General features: G+C 38.0%; 1 pseudogene; it reads right to left on the bottom strand.

Moving 5' to 3' along the window:
• Nucleotides 1-1,262: 1,262 nt before the first annotated feature.
• Nucleotides 1,263-22,148, bottom strand: part of LOC107541925 (large ribosomal subunit protein uL4-like) — a 32,343-nt pseudogene continuing 11,457 nt past the window's right edge.

The raw sequence follows: 22,148 nt of genomic DNA, 5'->3' as shown, positions 1-22,148 counted from the left end.
TCCTAGGAATGTATCCTAAGAATCCTGAAACATTCATCAGAAAGGATATATGCACCCCAATGTTCATAGCAGCACAGTTTATAATAGCTAAGATCTGGAAACAGCCCAAGTGCCCATCAGTAGATGAGTGGATAAAAAAGCTGTGGGACATGCACACCATGGAATACTACGCAGCTGTAAAGAAGAAGAATCTCGTACCCTTTGGTTGTGGATGGACCTGGAGAATAATATGCTAAGTGAAATAAGCCAGGCAGCAAAAGACAAATATCACATGATCTTGCTTATATGTGGAATCTAAAGAACTTAATAAACTGATGAACAGAATAGACTCAATGACATGGAAGCATAGATGAGACTGATGAATGCCAGAGGGATGGAGGAGGGAGGGTGGGTGGAGGGGGAGAGAGTAACCAAAGAATTTATATGCATATATACACAACCCAAGGACATGGACAATGGTGGGGAGAGGGACTGGGGAGGGGGAAGGAACGGGGTGGAACGGGTCATTAGGGAGAAAAAGGGACATCTGTAATATTTTAAACAATAATAAAACTTAAAAAAATAAAAAATAAAAAAATAAAATAAAATAAAATTCAACAGACCCTGAGTTTCATATGTCTCCTGGACTAACAACTCCAAGTTTCATATGTCCCCCGTACTAAAGCTAAGTTAGAGCCATTGTAAAGAAATTCCCTAAGGTAACTGCAAATTTTCACAAGTTTGCTGAGGAATTTCATATTATTATTCAGGTGTATCAGCCTGGGTTCTCTGATTTATATCAGCTAATTTATAGTCAGTTGATGAAGGCCAAACTTGGCAGTAGGTGAGAACTGTCAGATAGAAACATTCCAAAAGGGATTTAGGAAAGCAAACCTTCAATTTTGGGGGAAAAAGCTAGAGAACTTGCTCCAAAACTACAAGCAATTCCTAAGGCTGTTCCAAAGCCTAGTGATTGGAACAAAATTCAGACTTGTTTACAACAATCTGATGAATCTGTTCATGACTCCTATAATAGACTTCAAGTTGTTTTAAAGGAAAAGTCTGGTCTTCCCTCATATGTTAGCCCCACTCAGATAAGTTTTAATTCTTTATTAATGGACTGACCAGAGATTAAGAGAACCAGGATGGAATGGGAGACAATACCCACCCTAGATTTGGTTAATTTAGCCAATCAGTATGGTAGTACTCTAGATTTGCCACCTCGAGAAGTAAGATTGCCAATTTTTTCTCTCACTGCCTTTGATCACTTTAGCTGTCCAAAGTGATTTGACCTTTATGGAATAAACAAATTTAAGTTTATGCCACAGGCTTCTTTTCTTCTGTGGTGGGTTTCTTTTCTGCAGGTTTCTTCTCAGCTGCTGGTTTCTTGGTAGCTACAGCCTTTTTTCCCACCAAAGGCTTCTTCTGCTTCTTAATGCCAACAGCCTTCTTTCCTTTCTTTTCTACCACAGGCTTCTTGCCTGGAGCCCCCTTGTCATCTGATTTGGCTTCTAGTGCTGCTGCTGCTTTATCCACCCAGAACTTGTGGTTCTTGGCCTGGAGAAGAATGGTGTTCAGGTACATGGTCTTTGTGTATGGGTTTAGCTTCAACATGATTCTCAGATTTTTCAGTCTATTCTTCTTCAAGACTCTGCGATGAATCTCTTCTTGAGTGATGCTCGGAGGGCTCTTTAGATCTCTGGGTTTTTCTAATTTCTGCTAAGGTCTGTATTGAGCATCTTGTGCATGGGAAGGTTGTAGTTACTCTTGAGGGAGGCAGCTTTACACCAAGTGCCATACAGCTCATCTAACTTGTGGAAAGCACATTCAGTCCAAATGCAGAAATAGCCCACATGCCCACCAGGAGCAAGTTTCAAAACGTTCAGTTTGCTTACATTAAGCAGAGTAACTCCAGGGATGTTTCAAAGCTTTGATGATACCGTTGTCCTCATTACAGTGATGCAAGGCCCCCTGCACTGGATACAATGACAGTTTCTCATTTTGCCCCTGCCAGCTCTCATTCACTGTGAGGCATAGAACTTAATATCATCCCAGGCCTTAGGTCTCTTAAGAAGCAAAACAGCTTCCTTGGTTTTCTTGTAGCCTTCAACTTTATCTTCAACCACCAAAGGAAGTTCAGGAACTTCCTCAATATGATGACCTTTAGACATGACCAGTGCTGGTAAGGCCAAGGCAGCCAGGGCAGAGCAGATGGCATATCATTTCTGTGTTGTGTTCATCCTGCGGTGCCAACAGTGCCAGGTTTTGGTTGGTGTAAACATGCGGCCTCCACAACACATATTTCCAAAAGCACCCTGGACAGAAGGATGAGTTCCATCACCTCAGACTCTAGGAATTTGAGCCACAGCTCTGCCAGCGCCCCAAGACTCAGCACTGGTCTGATGACCTGCCAGTTCACTGACAGCATAAGGCTATTGTTTTTACGCAAATTGGTGTGAACAAAGTTCACAATATCTGGTCGAATGAGAGCCTTGAACACAGCAGGAAAAGTGACATTTTTGCCAGATGTTTCCCCCTTTTTGGAGTACATGGATGTCAGTGGACGAGCACACGCTATGGTGGGGAGAGGAGAAGGCCACCCTCCTCTCTACCTGGTGGATCCCACAGGAAAAAAGTGCCAAAATTTTTAATGTTCAGTCTTGGCACATGAGAAGCCCTATGCGAAACAAAAGACTCCAAACTTCTGCCATTATTGAAAAGAGCCAGTACTCTGGAAAAGGGATTGCTATAAGTTTAACCACTGCAGATGTTCTCAGTATTCTGACCAGTCTCCTTGATACCATTGTAGTTATGCAGTTTTTAAAAATAGGAAAGGAGCAAAGGGAGAAGCCAGACATGATAGGATGGATGTTGTTTTGGCACCTTCACCAAGAAGCTGCAGCTTTGCTCTCCCCAGGGAACCACAGGCCTATTCCCTGAAAAACACTGGGGAAAGGGAATATATATCCAACAAAGGTAATATAGATGCAAGCCCAGTGAAGTTGGTGTGGTATAAGGAAAGTACTCACTTGTCAGTCAAAACTTGGGACAGAGATGGTTGGCCAGAATGGCTGGGGCCACAGCAAGACCACAAAAATTTGGAAATACATAATCCCATAAACAAAATAATCCTCCCTCTTGTTGCTCTTGTTGTTGTGCTCTTGGCTCACTCTTGGCTTCCTTGAATTTGCCCATGTTTCTTCCATAGCCATGTGAAACTGCAGACCCCAAATACAATGGATGGATTGACTGCAGTGGGGAAAAACAAGCTAACCTGATGCTGTATTGGACTGTGCAGACATGGAAAGGAAATTCTGGACACTGGCTCTGATTTTAGCCCTTAACAGGGCAAAAAGCAAAAGAAGACTTCTTTCTTGGTGGGGCTTGGGAACTCAGGGGTTTGATTCCACAGAAATAAAGCTTTCTACAATATCACATCCTCCCATGTGAGTCTCAGAAAACTCTTTTTTGGTGGATATCGCAAGAAATCCAGACCACTAGCAATCTGGGGAGACAAGGACCTCTCCTCTCCCTTAACATTCTAACCAGCCTTTCAAGGTCCTCCTATTCCCCAATGATGGGACTCTGAAGAACTACAGGGGCTTTTTTCAACCTTTCATCTTAATCAGCTTAGAAAAGCTTCTCTTCAAATTGGTAAGAAAATTATTTCTATTCTTATTGACACTGGTGTTACACTCTTGGTATTCAACCCCCCTGTCATAAAACAGCCCTGCCTCAGAGTAAAACAATTCAAATAGTGGGGATTTCAAATAAAACTTAACAGGTTCATTTTTTTTAACCTATTCCTTTTTGCTTAGGCCCCTTAATAGATGCAAGTTGTTTTCTCCTTTGTTCTTCTGCCCCTACTCATTTATTAGGTCAAGACATCCTAAAGAAGTGTCATGCTGAAGTATCCTTTTCCCAAAAACGGGAAATAATGTTAGGGCTTGATGATAACTGTCAGAATGGCCAATTCATTGAATTAAATGGTCTTTGAACATCTTTTATTTGTTCAACTTTTTTAATGTTTTTTCATTGATTTCAAAGAGAGGAAGGGAGAGGGAGAGAGAGAGAGAAACATCAATGATGAGAGAGCCATTGATTAACTGCCTCCTGCATGTCCCCTACTCAGGATCAAGCCTGCAACCCGGGCTTGTGCCCTGGCAGGCAATCAAACTGTTACTTCCTGGTTTGTAGGTTGATTCTCAACCACTGAGCCACACCAGCTGGGCTATTTGTTCCATTTTTAATGGTACCACAGTTGAATCTGAAAGCACTGATCAATTGTCCCTTTTGGACCAATTGCCATCTTCTTTATGGGAGAAATTTTCAATTGATATTGGCAGAATCCGCAGTGCACCTTTTATTAAGAATCAAATTGGTCCTTTAAAACCTCTTCCCAGAATTAAATATCCTATAAGTAAAGAGGCCCTTCACAGTATAAAGCCCATAATAGAAGATTACATAACTCAGGACCTTATTATTTTTTGGCACTAGTCCCTGTAACACTCCTGTTTTACCTGTGATAAAGACAAAAGGATGAGGGTAGAGGTTTGTCCAGGACTTCTGAACAATAAACCACATTGCTATTACTTGACATCCGTTGTTCTTAAGCTAGCATCTATACCAACTGGAAATAAATTCTTTATGGTAATTGATATATGTAGCCCTTGTTTAGTATCCCAGTTCATAAAGCTAGTCAATACCTTTTTGCCTTCCCCTGGGAAGGAAAACAATTTACCTGAACAGTAATTCCTCAGGGTTTTACTGAAAGTTTTTCTTATTTCTCACAAATTCTGAAGACTGATTTGGATGGTTTAATTTTTTGTAAAGGTTCCATCTTATTGCAATATACAAATGATTTACCTTTTTGCTCTTCCTCTCATATCTCCTCAAAGGAATTTAATAACTTCCATCTGTTAGAACTTTTGACCTTAAAGTGACAAAAGGTCTCTAAAGAAAAATTGCAAGTTGTCAAACTCAGGTTTCATATTTGGGACATCTAATATCAGAATAATGACTATACCTGGATTCAGATGGGTTTCATGGTGTACTAAGTTTCCCAAGGTCCAAAACTAAGTGTCGACTGCAAGATTTTCTTGGGCTAGTTTGCTACTGCCAAATTGAATCCTAACTTTCTTTCTTATGACAAAACCTCATATATTTTACTAAAGAATGACAGTCCTGATACAATCTTATGGGAAGAACAAGATGATATAGCCTTTAAAGACTTAGAGAACAATTTAATAAACCCACCTGCTCTTGGGCATCTTTATGAGATTCCCTTTTTCTTTTTTGTTCACGAAAAAGAAGGGAATGCCCTTGAAGTACTCACAGAAAAACATGGGGATCACCATGACCCCTAAGATACTGTAGTCAGTAATTGAACCCAGTGGCTTGAGATACCTTCCTTGCTTTAGAGCAATAATTTTCAACCTTTTCATCTCACAGAACATGTTAGATAATTACTAAAATTCTGCAGCACACCAAAAAATATGTTTTTTGCCAATCTTACCAAAAAAATAGGTATAATTTTGACTCATTCACACCAGATAACTATTGTTCTGTTGGCTGTTGTAATTTTTTAATTTGACAATCTAAGGGAAAAGAGTTCAGTGCTGCTGACTAAATAGTTAGGTTTCCCATGTTTTAAAAATGCTTGCAGTACACCAGTGTCCCTCTTGTGGTACACCAGTATGCCACGGCACACCAATTGAAAATCGCTGCCTTAGTGCCATTGCTGCTACTGCCCACTTCATTAAGGCCACAGAGGAAATTGTTATGGGATCCCATCTCACTATTTTTGTCCCTCAAGTACTAGAAACTCTCCTGAATTCTCATCACACCTGGCATTTTTGGTTAGTTGCCTTATTTCCTATGAAATTCTTTTGTTAACCACTCTCCGCTTAAATATTTCACATTATGATAACCTTATTCCAACTTTTCCCCCTTCTGAAGCTGATAAAGCACATCATAACTGCTTGACACTGATGGATCACGTCCTGACTCCTTGTGACAATTTGCAGGAGACTCCTCTAGGTAAAGCAGATTTCTCATGGTTTACAGATGGTTCAGACTTAAAAAATAAAAATGGTAAGTACTGTGCTGGTTATACTATTATAACCCCCTTTGAAGTTGTTAATGCAGCATCTTTGCCTTTGGCTACTTCAGGTCAGCAGGCTAAATTATATACCATCACTGGAGCTTGAATTTTAACAAAGGGTAAAGCTATCAACATTTATACTGACAGTAGTTATGCCTTTGGAGTAGTTCATGACTTTGGAATGTTATGGTCTCAATGTGTTTTAGGGAGATTTTTATTTTTAATTTTTAATGGAGACAAAATTTAAAATGGTCAATATGTTCAGGAGTTTTTGGATGCTATATTTTTACGTGATGCTTTAGATCTTAAGAGGATTCCAGGACATTGTAAACTTGACTCCCTGGAAGCTAAAGGAAATCATCTTAATGACATTTCTGCTAAGAATGTTGCCTTTAAAGGCATCTGCTGCAGTCAAATCTGTCATGTTCCAAAGAGATATTTTCCCTGGTGATAACTTTGACAAACTTGCCAGATAAGCCCAACAATTGGCCTCAGAAAAAGAAAAACAAGGTTGGAAATCCAACAATTGCTAGTTTGATAAGAACAGAAAGGTTTGGTTCAGACTAAATAACAGCCAGTCCTACCAGACATTCTAAAATTTCCACTCCTGACTATTGAACCACAATAGTTCTTCTACACAATGATAGCATTTATGAATCAATATTGGTGGGGAAATACTAATAAGCAAAAAATGCCTGCCTTAAGTGTCCCACCCATCCAAAGGACAACTAAGGGAAGCCTATTTGCACTGCCCCTGGACATTTAAAATCTCTAATGGACAATTTGAAGTTTGGCAAGTAGATTTTATATAGCTTGCTTCATCTCATGGATATAAATATGTTTTAGTCATGTATGTTTTCTCACTGGACTGAAGTTCTCCCTTGTAGACCAGCTAATGCTTCTACAGTGGTTAAAGTCCTGTTAGAGAAGATTATTTTTACTTGGGAAACTCCTCTTGAACTCCATAGTGATCAAGGAATGTGTTTTACTCATAAAGTGCTACAACAAATCTGTGCTATTTGTCCAGATCTACAACATTTTCACTGTGCTTATCATGCTCAGTCTTCAGGTTTAGTTGAACATACATACTAAAGGTATTACTATAATTTAATTGGCAAAATTTGCAGAAACTCTTCAAATACTTTGGCCAAAAGCCTTCCTATTAGTCCTTTTAAAATTCAAATTTACCCTTTTTAGGACTCATAAGTTTTCACTTTTAGAGATACTTACAGGATGCCCATGCATTTGGCTCCTGCTTCTTTCGATCCACGATTGGTAAAAAAAGATATACTTCACTACTGCAAAGGCTTAGTTGCTTCTGTTGGAAAGGATCATGCTTTGGGAGAGCAATATTTCACAGTGCACTCCAAAGAAACAAAAAACCCAAAGTCCATACTCTACAACCTAGAGATTTTGTTTATTGGAAAAGACTCCTCAGAAAAGGTTCCCTCCAGCCTGCCAGGAGGATCTTTACCAGGTGCTGTTTACTAACCCTTACGTTGCTGAACTTCAGGGAGCATATTCTTGGATACATGTACCACACCTAAAAAAGACACCAAACCCTGACTAGAAGTGACTGCATTCAGATTGTTGGTTTAAATTCCATTCCTGAGAGACCCTGAAACTACAATTAGATTGAGTATTAAGTCTTGGTGCAGCTTAAAAAATGTGACTCTATTGGGGGCCTGTTGTTTCTTTTAAATACTGTAACAGACTGTGAAAGTTCAGGGCTGATATCTGTGGAAAACTGTGCAATAGCAATTAATCCAATATCTAGAACTAAGAACATGAATATATTAAGGTCAGGTTAATGGAACATTGATGCAGGCAGTAGTATGGAAAATATCCCTTCGAGACTGTTAATATTATAATGAAAAAAACAGTAAAAACAAATCTAGAGTTAGTAAGAAAGGACTTTATTAAAAAGAATTATTTATAAAGTGGCAGGGGATGAGGATAGAGAAAAGGGGTAGTGCAATAGAAAGAACATTCTGATCATAAGATCACCAAGTATCTTAAGAGCTAAGCAAGATAAATATTGCATGATCTTACTTATATGTAAAATCTAGCCTGGCCAGCATTGCTTAGTGGTTGAGTGTTGACCTATGAACCAAACAGTCATGGTTCAATTCCAGCATCAAGGCACATGCCCAGGTTGTGGGCTCAATCCCCATTGGGGGGCATGCAGGAGGCAACTGATCAATGACTCTCTCATCATTAATGTTGCTATCTCTCTTTCTCCCTCTCCCTTCCTCTTTCTGGAATCAATAAAAACTTTAAAAATAAAAATAAAATCTAAAACAGTCAAACATGTAGAAGCAAAGAACAGGCTGGAGGGTAGGGAAAAGGGAAGAAATGTTGGTCGAAGGGTACAAACTTTCACTTATAAGTAATGGGTATTTAATGGACAGCATGGTGACTATAGTTGATAATACTGTATTATATATTTAAAATTTGCTAACAGAGTAGGTCTTTAGTGCTCTCATCACAAAAACACAAAAGGTAACTATGTGAGGTGATAGCCATTTTTGATTAGCTTGATTGTGGTAATCACTTCACAGTAAATATTTATATCAAATTATCACATTTTAACCTTAAATATATACAATTTGTATTTGTCATTTATACCTCAGTAAAGCTAGCATTGAAGGAAAAAGTTAGGCAAAAGTGATCTTCTTTCTTATAAATAAGTCAATAAGGTTAGAAAGAACCATACATGGAGAAGTGAGCTAGAAGAGTGACATGATGAAAAAGAAGATAAAAGAATATTTGACCCTTAGGCTAGCCCATTCTCAGGATGGTATGCTAAGGAAAGATTGTTTACAGATGCAGGCTGAGGATAAGACAAAGTTCAGGGCCCTGTGAGTAGAAAGAAAATTTTAAACCAAAGTTTAATTAACATTTTGTTCCTATTGATCAGTAGGACAGGCAGTTCAGCTAATCATTTATAAGTCAAAGAATGAGAATCTGGAGCTTGTGTCTGGCCTTGTCACCTGTAAATAAGGAGGCATCCATGAGTCTTTATATATATATATATATATATATATATATATATAGATATAGATATAGATATAGATATAGATATAGATATAGATATAGATATAGATATAGATATAGATATATCTTTATTGATTTCAGAGAGAGGAAAGGAGAGGGAGAGAGAGAGATAGAAACATCAATGATGAAAGTCATTGACCAAGCCCACAACCCGGGCATGTGCCCTGACCGGGAATCGAACCCCGATCACCTGGATCCTAGGTCAACGCTCAACCACTGAGCCACGCCCGGCCGAGCTCCATGAGTCTTAATAAGTCATATGAAGAAGTGAGTTTACTTGCAGTAAGCTCATTTTCAGAACACAAAATGGTGAAAGAATTTCTTTAACCTTTATTGTTTCCCAAGAACACAGGTTTCAGGTAAAATTCAACATTGTCAGAAATGTCACAAAACTGTAAATATATCGAGATGAGGAATCAAATGTTATTCATTCCCCTTGAAGTTCACAGTGCCCTCCATAGATATTGTGGGGAAATGGGAAAATTACCCCTTCCGTCCTCTGGTTCTTTTGGCTAGTTGAATCATCAAATTGACATGAGACAAATTGACAAGAGAAAAATCAAACTCAAGTTTGTGCATGTGGGAACTTCCCATACATGAGAGAGTCAGAGATTTCCATACATTAGAGACTCAGAGACAAAAAGGGAAAATGAAGTATATATTACATTCTGAGCTAAGGATGAGGTAAGGTACCTTGGGGACTCAAAGGGAAGGAAGATCATTGTAGCATAAAAAGAAGAGCAGATATTCAGTAATTAGGAGTTTGCCGTGCCGTATAGATAAGTCAAAACATTTATATCTGATATTCTTTTAATGTGCACTATCACTAACTTTTTCTAGGTATTTGAGTGGACTCAGAAGTTTCTCTTGAGCCCACAGAGCCTCTGATGGCTTTAGCACAAAATAATCCAAATACTATAGAGTTACATTTTGGTGTGACTTGTTCTAAACCTCTACAATACCAAACAACACAGGGCAGTGAATGAGAATAGACTTGCTAGTGAGGCAGTCTGCTGTGTTGTAAAGGGAAACAAATTTTGCCACCTGAAAGCTGCCCTTTTGAAATATTAATTTTAAGCTGTTTATTAAAAAAAAAAAAAAAGACTCAGAAAGAATGTTTGACCCTCCCCACTTTCCTGCCCAAGAGATTCAGGCAGAGAAACCTCCTGCAGAAAGGACATCTTAGAATGTCGACATCACCTTGGCCTACTTTGAATTAAGTTTTGTGAATAGAGGGCTTCAAGAAAGAAGATTCTGAGCCTATTAGCTAGATACTCTCTCTGTCCCATTGTTTCTGAGTCTCTTTGCAAGACATTTTTTGTCATGTATGTTCTCCTCTCTCGCACTAGCTGTAAATAGCCCATTCTCATTTCTGAAATCTAAGACTTCATCCACTGCCTTTTCTCCTTTGCCCAAAATGTCTTATTCTATACCCAATATTGCCTCACTGTCTTTGGGATTTTCATAAAATTTTCATGTTTGTGTAAATTCCTCATGCACATGTATTAAAAATGTTGATTTTTCTCCTGTTAATCTGTTAATTTGGTTATTAGCCCAGCTAGAAGAACTTAGAAGGTAAGAGAAAAGGTATTAATATTTTTTTAGCTCCCACAATTATAAACTGATTAATGCAGTAATTATTTTAACCACTATCTCTTAATGTAAAAGATAATGCAAGAGTGGAAAAAATATTTTCTTCCTCTTTTTCTTAAGTGACTTCAAAAAATGTCTGGAGGAATTATCAGTCCTACATTCTCAGTCCTATGATTAGCTTTGGATGTTTATCAGTCATTAGTCAGGCAGTCATGCTGATGGATGCTAGGTGGTCTGGAAGATGGTGACATGAGGTTGGGTCAGGTCCAAGTGGTCTGTATAATGGATGTCAAGTGGATTTATCTGTGAGTTCTTCAGGAGGTAATCCAGTGGCCTAGGTATGTGAGTCCTTCAAGGGATAATTAAAGGGTTACCTGAAGGTCCAGATGTATATTCAGGCATCAATGCAGAACTGGAAGTTCAAAAAAATTAAAGTTGCCAAGGTAGTTAAAATAAGTATGAAGTCTGTCCTCATGCCTCAACTTTCATAATGTTAATAATTGTAGCAGCTTAGTTAAAATGACTCCATTTTATATATTCCCTATCTTCACCTTCTAGGTTCATTGGCTAGTGAAACAATTAAAATGACATAAAACAGATTAGCAGGAGAAAAACAAACAAAAGCATAATAATATGTAGCTGCCCCATATACATGAGAGATACCCAGGAAAACTGAGTAACTCCCCAAAATGGCCAAAGCCATCAGCTTAAATACCATCTTCAGCTAACAACAAAAGAAAATGTTGGGGATGGGGAGTTAATTATGGGAGGATACCAGGAAAAGCGCAATAAACAAGTATAGGGCTGTTATGCATATTTTTCAATGTCTTCTCCGTTGATAAGGTGCAGAGGGGGAGACACCCTTACAAATGGAGATTTCCTTTATACATGTAAATGTCTCTTGTAAAAAGGTAACTTAATAGGTTTTTAAAGCTTTTCTGTTGTCTGCAGTTTCTGACAAACAACGAGCCCAAAATAATCCTTATGCTAGAGACACATTTTGGAGAGGTAAATTCTGCTGCCCTACAAGAACTCTTATCTCCTCTTATGTGAAATGGGACAAAGACTAAATTTCTATAAATATGATTTGTAAAAATCACTTGTTATTTTAGTATGTGTGAAATGCACATTGGCTGAACAAATGAGTGCAGAAGCCCAAGAGGACAGGAAGATCTCCATGTTCTCTCTTTCTTAGTTTGTTAGAACATACTGCTTCCTCTGCCCCAGGCCTGCCTCCACATCGTGCTCAAGAAGGAAAGAACAAATAATGTTTAACTTGCCAGGGATAGTAACTTGGACTACTCTGCTGTCCAGTACTTACCAAAAGCCTGGTTATAACAAGAAATAATTGTGGAAAGTTGTTTGAAGGGAGTGAATTCTATCTGTTCCTCTGAATACTTAAAATGTTACACCTGGATTAAGCCAGACTATCAAAAAGTTATGCACTTCTGATATTGCTGTAATTAGTTAGTTATTAATAAGAAGAAAGGAGTAAAAGGGAGGCCAAACATTATAAGCATGGCCATTTGGACAGCTTCACCAGGAAGCTGCAATTTCACACTCCTCAGGGACCACCAGCCCATCCCCTGGAGGTCAGGGTGCATGCACAATGAGTCAGGGTGACACAGGGGAAGTGTCTATCAGTCAAGCCTGGGGAACCAAAGATTGGCTAGAAGAGGCAGAACCACTGCAAGCCTGTAAAATTTGGGAATACATAATCCCACAGACAAATTTCACTTTCCCTTGGCTCCCTGGTTCCTTTGGCTTTGCTCCTGCCCATGTTCCCCAATAAACACATATCCCATGGCATGTGGACCCCACACACAATGGACTGATGGACTGCAACTGGGAACACAAATTAAGCTAACCTGATGCTATATTGGACTGTCCTAACATGGAACAGAAACTCTGGGCAACGGCTTTGATTCTAGCTCTGCTGAAAGCAAATTGGGGCTTCTTCTTTGGCAGGACAAAGGGAAATGGGACCTTGGAAACTCAGGGGTATAATTTCACAGAAATAAAGCTTTCTACAATATCTCATTCTCTTGTGTGAGTCTCAGAACATTTCTCTTCTCAGGGTATCGCAAGAAGCCCAATCCCATTAGCAACTGTGGAAAGACATGGAGATCTTTCCACTGATAACACTTAGACTGAATTATTTTGTCTCCTCATAGGAATATTTCCACAGAACCAAGCCTCCATACAGTAGTATGATGGAGGGGTTTCAAGTTTTAACTTTAGACTTAGGGCAGACCTGAATTTAAATCTAAATTCTGTTGCTTATTCATTGTTAGCTTAAACATTTTATTTAAATTTTGTTAACTTAAAAATAAAAGGCCAAATTAAGAGGTAACAGTGTTTATTTGAAATAAAAAAGAATCGCAATTCTGGGAAGCTCTGATCCAGGCAAAAACCCTAATAGTATTTTATTTAGAAGGTTAAAACATGGGGCTTTTATGAAAATGGGAGGGAAATAATTACATGAATGGAATAAAGGTATTTCTATTGGTGCTAATAAGCCAGGGAAGTAATTTCTATAGGTACAAATAAGCTATGTTATTCTTCAGCTGTATATGGTAGTACTAATTCTAAAAAATGTCTTTAATTAACAGTCAGAATGTCTGTGTGGGGGAGAAAATTTTTTTTCTCTGTTGTTCTAGGTTCTTTGGCTGATCTAAAAATTAAATCATCATGAAACAGATTAACAAGAGAAAATAACCAAGTATAATTACATGTGTAAATGTGAAAACCCCACATACATGAGAGGTTCCGAGACAAAAAGGTATAAAGGAGGTATGTATGGCATTCTGAACTAAGAATGAGATAAGGCACCTTGGGACTTTAGAGGGAAAAAAAGTTATTTGCAGTACCATATGCAGGACAGGTATTCAGTGATTAAAAGTTTGCCCTGCCCTATAGATATGTAATAAAACTTATCTCTGGTAATAACTCTTATTATGGGCAAGGCCCCAATGTAAATATTTTAAGGGAAAAGTAAAAGTTTCTCTTGGGCCCACAGGATTTCAATTGCCTTAGGCAAAAAATAATCTACATGCCAAAGAAACCCATCATGGGGGGCCCTGTTCTGAACCCCTTGCTCTTCTGCTAACTTAACAAACAGTTGTGTGGAATGCAGTGTCAGCTTGACCCAGTCCAAAGGTTATTTTGCTCAGTTCAAACATTCCAAAGGTTTGAGGAGTAAGACATGCAAGGCAGTTTTTCTGGAATGACAGCTCCAACTTTACTTGAAGTGGTTGTGTGTGTATATTATTTTTCACACCTTTTGAAATTTATCTACTTTTTAAATATGTTTTTATTGATTTCAGAGAGAAAAAGAGAGAGGGAAAGAGAGAAATAAAAACACCAAAGATAGAATCATTAATCAGCTGCCTCCTGCATGCTCCCTGCTGGGGATCAAGCCCAAAATCCAGGCATGTGCCCTGACTGGGAATCAGACCTTAATCGCCTGGATCATAGGTCAATGCTCATCTGCTGAGCCATGCTGGTCAGGCTGGGCTTTATCTATTAGGTTTCACGTAGTTACTTAATTACATAGGATTTCTGGAATAGTGTGTATTGTAAAGATTATCACGACATGTGGAGGTAATAAACCTCTATTAAGGTATGTTCCCAGAATGATGTTCTGAACTTTATAGAACTAAAACCTTAACAGTCAAGCATGTCTAGGTCATCCTTTCTTGGCCACAAATGGCCAAGAAAGAAGTAGACATTTTTACAGGTAAGAATAATCAGATTACTGGTGAAAATATAAACCTATAGGTTCTATATCATTTTGAACTGGTCTCTTGAACATGAAAGTCAATAAGGGTAAAAGAGTACCCAAATTCCATTTGCATCATGATTGGAGGAGTAAAGGGAGCCACAGGGGGAGAAGAGAAAAGAGCAGATGTGAGAGAAAAATAAATTTCTGGGAGCTTTTTTCTTTGGTCTTCAGTGCCTTTCTGAAGGCTACAGCCTCCTTAGGATCTAACAGTACTCTCACTGGAAAACTGTGTGTAATTTCAGAAGCTGTATATTTATATAACATAAACTTTTTTATATGTTTATTGTCTTTCTGTTTTTAGAATGTAAAATTGAATGTTGAATCAGAATAGATTAAATGTGAAGGAGCGACTATGTGTATAATCCATGCATATATGCAAGGAATGTATTTTATTGATAAAACCAGTATTGGCTACATTACCTGTTACCTTAATAATTACTTTAAATGAAAATCAAGATATACTCAACTATTACTTATTAAAATATTCTTTCAATAGCTTGATTTGTTCTCATCCAGCTTAAACTCATCAACACAAACAACTGTCAATTGAAAACTATCTATCTGCAAAAGTCAATTTATAATCACTCAAAAACTGGATTGCCCTTCAGCAAGCATATAATTCCACTCAAGAGGGTTTGGCTGAAGATAGTTTAATGAAGAGATTCTTTTAAAAGATTCAGGCAAGATTAAGGGGTGAGTAATAATTAGGCACCCAGAGACTTGCTTCAGTAGAAAGCTATGACCACTTTTGGCCTAAAGGTGTAAGAAAAAAGGAAATTACTAGGACCCAATGAGAGCTGGAGAAGGGGCCACCTTATAGGGGCTTTTAAGCATGCTATTTTTGTTGACTTTTCTATATAATCTTCTTTAGATTCAGCATGTCTAATAAAATATGAAACAGACCTTGTAGTTTTATTACTTTTGTTTTATTAACTAAGAAAGAATTGTTAAATGTATGAATTTGTGTCGTACTATGTAAGATCACTCTTCTGTAGGTTTCATTATTTTTTCATATGTCTTAAATGATTTCAGCAATATGGGTAGGGGTAGTTCATTTTTGTTGCTGTTATTGTTGTTCTTGCTTTTACTGTTGCTTTGTGAGTAGCTGGGTTTCTTTATTATCTCTTCTACCAGTGTTTTCATGGTTAATTGCAATTTTTTGCACTGTAATGGCATTTCAGAGTGAGATTTTCATCTTCAGAAGTGGTTATTAAGCAGTCACCATGATTCCTCTTTTTGCTCTCTTCTCTTCACTTCTTCACTATCAGATTAGGTCAATTCCAACTCAAGCAAACAAGTTGACACCAAATGTCATAAGTATTTTCCCAACATTTACATTTTAATTTTAAAAGGCACACACAGTCATCATGTTGGTGGTGGCGAGGATGGCACCGGGTGTTGTTAGGCCAGTGGGGTCAGACTGGACCTTGATTCAGCAACCTCAGTACTTGAGTTCTGGCTAGAAAAGAATTCAGAGCCAAGACTCAAAATACAAGAGAAAATTTATTTTGTAAGTCACAGAGGTAAAAGAAGTGAGCTGTGGTAGAAATGGGTTCAGGAGATAACATGCCTTTGGGGGGGGACAGGAGGAGAAAGGGGTCCTTTCAGGATTGCAGTCTCCACTGATTGGTCAGTGCCAGGGCAGGGGGTCATTAATCAATGCAGCTAGTCCTCAGGTCAGCTGGGTAATCCCTTGTCTCGTTTTGTTGTTTTTCTAGGCCTGGAGCTAAAATACAATTGAGACCTAGGTGTTATCTCTAGGAAAGGGGAGGAAAGGTTAGGGGGTCTATCCCACATGACCAGCAATATGCTAGGGGAGGAAAGGTCACCCTTGAGGTGAGATCACTGTTTTCCCAGGTTTGCTCATTGCTAAGCACCTGGGGCTTTTCTCTCTGGAGACCTTTTGTACCTGACCAATTGTCCTTGCTTTGTTCATGTCTGTCTAACTGCCACTCACAATTGTACAAAAAATAATAATAATAATTCAAACAAAAAATATTTTAATAGATTAAAAAGCAAAAGTGTTTTACACTTCCTAGAAATAATCACTCATTAATTATTTTTTATTCTTTTGTGATATATATATATCTTCAAAAGTATTGTAGAAAAAGAAGGTATATTGATAAATAAATAAAACTTTTATTTTCCTTTCAAACTTTTGGTAGTTAGACTCTTGTTTAAGCCTCACTGTCTTGGAAAGGTTTGAACAAAATTTATGCAATGTCAATAGCAAAAGAAAAGTCCACTTATTAATTATATAAATATCAGCTCTTTGAGAATAAAACCATATCTTTTCATTATTTGATTTTTAATCCATAAAGTACATTTATTTATTTAAAAAGCTTGAGTAATTTACTGTTGAAGACTTTCTGATCAACTCCAGAATTTTCTGAGGCATGAGACTGTGCTAGTGTTAAAAAATTATTCATGAGACTTGTTAAAGATGGTAAGGCTGACTTTGTTCAGGACTATAGCAATAGGAATAGGAATTACTGCAGTGGGGATTGGCTATAGGGGAGAAAGATTGGGTTCAGTTCCTAATACAGCAAGGAAAGATGGGGATTTACAACTAAGGAACAGATCGGAGGTGGGGGAATGCGGAGCCAATGGATGGACTATTACTAAGAAGGAACAGTGCGATTCTTTGCTAAACTGACCTAACAAGATTCTTGCTGAAGGTAGACCAGGGTAATTAGATATTACCTGAGAGATGATAGGGCATGAGGAATTTGGTCATATATTGAGAGTGATCAGATATTGAGCATGGAGGATTCTGGCTAAAATAATTTAGCAGGGTTCTTGCCAAAACTGGATTCAACAAGCACTGAGAAAAGGCCAAGATCAGGTCAAGTCAAGCAGATGGCTCAGAGCAACCTCACTAAAGTTTGGACAAGGAAAGAATCCTTGTCACTGGCAGTACAGGATCATGCTATGTTCTCATGCCACATATCAATATCTTCTGCTAGATTGACAAGGCAACATTATTTCATTTTGGGGTTTCTGGCTTGGAACGTAATAAATACCAAAGGTCACCAGAAAGTCAATCTTATTCATTTTCTGTTGTTTCCTTAAGTTCTGTGAGTACGGATAAATTGGAATATCATTTTTTTATGCAATGCAAATCATTATTTAAAAGTTAATTCAAGAAACAATTTCTTAGCATCAACTAAGTACCAGACATTAAGTTAGTCATTGCACACACATTGTTTGATCAGAGGTAAATCTTACCTTTAAGAAACTCACACTACAATAACACTACCAGAAGTATCATTAAACATGATGATAAAGTACAAAGAAACTACAGAAAAGAGTAATGTCTTCACTCTCCCATTCTTGATCAATTTCAGAGAAAATATTTATATTTTTTAGTTACTGGGTCATTCCCACTAGTTCTTGAACCTATGGATGAAAAGGGGCCACATGTTAACTGACAAGCTCAGGGAAGGCCTTCCTATCTGCCTTACAAACTCGGAGGCCTACAGTAACCACATAGGATGGTGTAAAATTAAAACTTTAATTAAAAACAGTTCATGGCAGATAGTTACATACTATGGCAGTATTTTTTTCCTAACCAAGGTCAATCTTCACCTTAACTGAGCCTAGGTATTGTCTTTTTGCATCTAGAATAACATACCTGATAACATACCTTCAGAATTACAAAGTAATTTCCTTCTTCCCCCACCCACTCCCTCAAAGCACAACCCCAGCACCAGGGTGGAAATTATAAATCCCCTCATTGTTATTGTTATGGTGTAGATTGTTGACTTTAACTCCCCTGTACCCACCTGTGTAAAGAAGTATGTGTCTATCATTTTACTTACTATCCAATCCCAGAAGTTTCCCCACTTTGCTTTCTCCCAACTCCCTATTCTATCCCTGAATGCATTTCATGTAACTCCCTTTGGCCTCTTCTTTTGATTGTAATGTATAAAATAAAGTGCAAAATGGACATTTTCTGAAGCATTTTCTCAATCCATTGAGGTTTTGTTTCCCGGTAATTGTTGTCAGTTTGGCTCAAATAAACTCATAAAAATTATTACAGATTTGGACTTTTTTTGCATTGACAAACCAAACGATAAAGCTTGGTAGAAGAGAAGAGGGTTTTAAATTATTTTTCACATTTTAAGCTTACTCCTCAGAAATAATTTTCTTTATTTACTGTGCTACGACAGCCTTTTCCATTAACTTCAAATGTGTGCTAATCAAGAAACCACATCTTTCATTGTCCTTACACTGGGTCTGGAATTCTGTGCTGAACCTCAGATTAACTGGAAGGAATTCTGATATGTGCCCCAATTCTTTCTTCTTTAGGATTAGAGATTTTTCCTGTCTCTCTAGTTAGTGGAAAAAATTTTCTTTCAAAACAATAACAGCAAAAAACTAGAACCTCAACACCCAACTTTCCTCCTCCTTCCCACTGATTTACAAATATCACCACTCTCAGCAACTTCCACCTAAAATTTTCTCTCCCATAAATATGAGTACTGGCCACAATTACACGTATTGTTCACTGGACTTTGTGCTTTAATTTATGAATGTTCCTCCAGGGGCACAAACCTTAAACACAGTTCAATTTCCTTAATCCTATAGTTATTCCTCTTTTCCTCCCAGCCTCAAAGGCCATTAGAACAGAAGTTAACATGGCCTGCATGGTAACAAAAGGTTTTATTTTTAAAATGACAATATTTAAGCTAAGTTTTAAAGGACAACTCAAATGGTAAAGAAGGTGAGAAATAACTTCCTAATTAGAGAGAAGAGCAGATAGATGACATCTTACTACTTAGTACTAGAAAATAATTATGTGTATGTATTGAAGTAAAGTTATCTCTAAGACACCCTTGAGTGACAAAAACTGGGGAAAAAGCAATTCATAGTGTGAGCAACTTAACTTAAAAATGAACAGAAATATATATATATTTGTTGTTGTTGTTTTTAGTTTTTTAATTCTCACCCCAGGACATGCTTAGAGAGAGCAAGGAGAGAGAGAGAGAAAGAGAGAGAGAGAGAAACATTAATTGGTTGCCTTCAGTATATGTCCCAATTGGGGATCAAACCCAAAGCCCAGGTATGTGCTCTGACTAGGAATTAAACCAGCAACCTTTTGGTGCACAAAATGACGCTCAACCAACTGAATCACTCTGGTCAGGCTATATATTTCTTAATCAATGTATGTGTATTTTAGTATATGTATACATACACACAAATGCTTGCACATTGATCTGAAAGAATCTCAGAAAAATAATGTGAAACAGGGTAGCACCAAATAGTGACTTTGCTTTATCTAATGGTTTGAATATATACAATATGAATATATACAGTGTGTAGAATTGTGTGTATGTGTTTATTATTTGGAAAGTTAAAAACAACTTGTAGAAAATAAAGAATATAAATACTTAGTAGAAGAAAAGAACATAGATAACATGATTAATGTATGGCAGGGCTGTAGAGAAAATATTTTTGTATGATTAAGGCTTCTGAACAAATAAATCTGGAATTTAGGTTAACAAATAAGGCTTGGAGGTTAAAAGATGACTGGATTGAGATTTACTCTCCCCTAAAGTCTTGGGGGCAGTGAGAACAGAATCAGATGTTAGAACAGAGGGGTAAGACCAGACCTGGGTTCAGCAACCTCAGTACTTGACTCTAGCTAGGAAAAAATTCAAAGTCAAGACTCAAACTATAAGGGAACATTTATTTGGAAAATCACTGAGGTAGGAGTAATTTGTAGAAGAAATGAGCTTAGAAAACAAGTTATAGAGATAAAGGAAGAGCTGTTGGAGCTTAGAAGTGAGGAACGTAAAGGTGACATGCCTGGGGGAATGGGGAAGGGGAGAGGGAGAGCGAGCTGGGTCCTTTATCCTAAGGGTTTTAAGGGTGGAGATTTTGGGGGAGGTCCCAGGGAAAGATCTCAATAGAATATTCAGCAGCTTTCCAGGTGTGTGTTTTCAGGGTTGGGGTCTCCACTGATTGATTTGTCTGCACCAGGGCCGGATCATTATTTAATGTGCTCATCCTGAGGCCAGCCTTGGCCATGGCACTGCTTGTCTGGTTTTGCTGCTTTTCTGGGCCCAGAGCTGAAATACAACTGAGGCCTAGATGTTATCTCTAGGAAGAAAAGGTCAAGAGGTCCAAACTGATTGACCAACAATATGCTAGGGGAGGAAAGGTCACCCTTGGGCTAAGGTCCCACCCTACAATTATCCTTTGCTAGGCACCCAGGGCTTTCTGCCTTGGTGACCTTCTATACCTGGCCCACTGTCCTTGTTCTGCTCATGTCTGTCTGTCTACCACAGAAGTATGTGTTTACATTTTAATGGGGAATAATATACAGAATGTAAGAAATTTTCCTGGGTTTTTAAAGCTGAAGGCATTTGGCCTATCCCACCCTTATTTCTCCCCATCCCAACCCCCTTGAAATCCTTTACATTCCAAATAAAAAGAATCTTGAATCTTCTTTTATTTCTAAGTTATAATTTGTTTAGGGAGATTAAGCTTCTCTTTCATTCTCAGAACCAGAGGAGGGCAACAGGTAAATAAACTCCCAAATTCATATTTTGTGGTTCCTTTCCTCTAGTGCAAAACCACTTGCAGTTTTGTTCATATGACTGTTATCACATTACTTCAAAAGAAGAAAGGCAAAGCTAGAAAACAAAGGTGAACTGGTAAGGTTATGACTATAGGTAATAATACCTCTGATTTCTACTCTAAACTTTCATATTTATGTTCAGATAATATAAACAAATATAGGAATTAAAAACATACCACAGCCCAGCTGGCATGGCTCAATGGTTGAGTATTGACCTATGAACCAGGAGATCATAGTTTGATTCCTGGTCAGGGCACATGTCTGGGTTTCAGGCTCGATCTCCAGTAGGGGGTGTGCGGGAGGCAGCCGATCAATGACTCTCATCATTGATGTTTATATCTCTCTCTCCCTCCCCCTTCCTTTCTCTAAAATCAATAAAAACATATTTTAAAAAAATACCATAACACCAATATTCAATTTCATTGAGACTAATACTTTTGTGCTGTCAATGTAAGAAATACCCAAGCCTGAAGAGAATCTTTGTGAGTTTATCTGAGCCAAACAGACAACAGTTGCCTGGAAGCAAAATCTCAATGAATTGAGAAAATGCTCTGGAAAATGGCAGTTTTATCACTGACTTTATACATCAGAATAGAAGGGAAAGATGTAAAGAGGTTACATAAAATTCATTGGTGATAAATTAGGGAGGTGGGGGCAGAATCTATATGATCGGGTAAAAAATAAAACAAACAGACACATACTTCTTTTACATAGGTGGGTATAGGATAATTAATAGTTGACCATTAACACAATAACAATAATAATAAGAGACTCTGTGGTCTCCAGCTCTGGAGGGAGATTGTGCACTGAGAGGTCTGAGAAAGGATTATAATAGATGCAAAAAGACAATGGACAGGCTCAGTTAAGGTAAAGACTGACCTTTATCAAGAAAAATACCAGGTGTCTGGCCAGCATTGTTCAGCGGTTGAGCATAAACCTATGATCCAGGAGGTTGTGGTTTGATTCCCAGTGAGAGCACATGCCTGGGTTGTGGGTTTGATCCCCAGTGGGGGGCATGCAGGAGAAAGCTGATCAATGACTCTCAT

The sequence above is a fragment of the Miniopterus natalensis genome, chromosome 1, assembly GCF_054644295.1.
Source record: "Miniopterus natalensis isolate mMinNat1 chromosome 1, mMinNat1.hap1, whole genome shotgun sequence".
In the NCBI taxonomy this organism is placed as follows: domain Eukaryota; kingdom Metazoa; phylum Chordata; class Mammalia; order Chiroptera; family Miniopteridae; genus Miniopterus; species Miniopterus natalensis.
This window is presented reverse-complemented; position numbering and strand designations above follow the sequence as displayed.